This window comes from Triticum dicoccoides, chromosome 2A (genome assembly GCF_002162155.2).
Source record: "Triticum dicoccoides isolate Atlit2015 ecotype Zavitan chromosome 2A, WEW_v2.0, whole genome shotgun sequence".
Lineage (NCBI taxonomy): Eukaryota > Viridiplantae > Streptophyta > Magnoliopsida > Poales > Poaceae > Triticum > Triticum dicoccoides.
In genome coordinates, this window is record NC_041382.1 from 122,507,705 (window position 1) to 122,509,668 (window position 1,964).

Genomic DNA, 1,964 nt, shown 5'->3' on the forward strand with positions numbered 1-1,964 from the left:
CCCGTATGGAGCAGTAGTCCGAACGCCGCAACCGCATCGTGGTGGACGTCATCGGCTCGTCCCAGGAAGGATCCATCATCGATCTGACGTCTACCGGCATCCAACGGATTCCGGGCTCCGATGAGGAGGAGTAGGGCATGGGAGATGGTGGCGCCTTGAGTCCCTTGAACCGGCCTGTATCCATGCCCTACTCTACCTTGTCAGCAACCGGACCAACACTCTGGTGAGCGCAGCCGGCCGCCGGACATGGCCATGGCAGAATCAGGCGAGCTCCGGTTAGATTAGATTTCATGTTGCATGTAATAATATGGATTTGAGGTTTCTAATTTGAGGTGCCCTGTTGTAGAATCAAATATTTGAGACGTGGCCAGTCACTATCCGCGGACGAGCCCGGTCGCGTCTGTGGGCGTTTGAGGGGTCGGATTGAAGACACCCGACTGTAGATGCTCTTAACAACCTGTACTTTTTTAGATGTTTTCAAATCTTTCAACCGTGGTTTTTGTGAAGTTTTTTTGAATCTTGGTCTCCGTGCGATATTCTCTCAGCGGGGAGAGCTGGAAATGTGCAAGTTCTCAAGAAAAAAAACTGAAGTTGTGCGCTGGTTGGGTAGCTTATATAACTCTAAAGTCGAAAACCCTTTTGTTTTATGTTTTTCTTTGCCAGAAACTCTTTTGTTGCTCGGATAATTGATAATGGAGTCTTTGTAGATGATATTAACAATAATGTTGATGGGCATCCTTAGAGGGCTGGGTGCTTGTGGAGCAATTGTCGTTCGTGAATCTGTTGGGGTGCCTAGCGCAAAGTTGTTTTAAGTAACAGGCATAGTGACAGGATAAGCGGCGGCTCTTTAAAAAAAGAACTAGCCCTTGCACGTCGAGCTGCCACTTCTTGGTAGTTTAGTTGGCATTGTCAATATGGTGAAAGTGATGAACATGAACTCGGATCAGTACATGGTAGCGGGGCTGATCATTGACGAATGTCGCATGCCCTAGAGGATTTCAAATATGTCATTGTGGTAGCCCAAGATCTAGCTCGGCTGGGTCGGAACAATCCACACGAGTAATGGAAATATGCCCTAGAGGCAATAATGAAATAGTTGTTATTATATTTGCTTAATCATGATAAAGGTTTATTATTCATGCTAGAATTGTATTGATCGAAAATTTAAATACATGCGTGGATACATAAACAAATACCGTGTCCATAGTAAGCCTCTACTAGACTAGCTCGTTGATCAAAAGATGGTTAAGGTTTCCTAGCCATAGACACGAGTTGTCATTTGATAATGGGATCACATCATTAGAAGAATGATGTGATGGACAAGACCCATCTGTTAGCTTAGCATATTGATCGTTTAGTTTATTGCTATTGTTTTCTTAGTGTCAAATACATATTTCTTCGACTATGAGATTATGCAACTCCCGGATACCGGAGGAATACCTTGTGTGCTATCAAACATCACAATGTAACTGGATGATCATAAAAATGCTCTACAGTATCTCTGAAGGTGTTTGTTGAGTTGGCATAGATCGAGATTAGGATTTGTCGAGTATCGAAGAGGTATCTCTAGGCCCTCTCGGTAATACACATCATAAGAAGCCTTGCAAACAAAGTGACTAATGACTTGGTTGCAAATGATATATTACAAAACGAGTAAAGAGACTTGCCGGTAACGAGATTGAACTATGTATGAAGATACCGGCGATCGAATCTCGGACAAGTAACATACCGATGGACAAAGGGAATTACGTATGTTGTCATAAGGTTCGACCGATAAAGATCTTCGTAGAATATGTAGGAGCCAGTATGGGCATCTAGGTTCCGCTATTGGTTATTCACCAGAGAGGTGTCTCGGTCATGTCTACATAGTTCTCGAACCCATAGGGTCCGCACGCTTAACGTTCATTGACGATATAGTGTTATATGAGTTATATGATTTGGTGACCGAATGTTTTTCGGAGTCC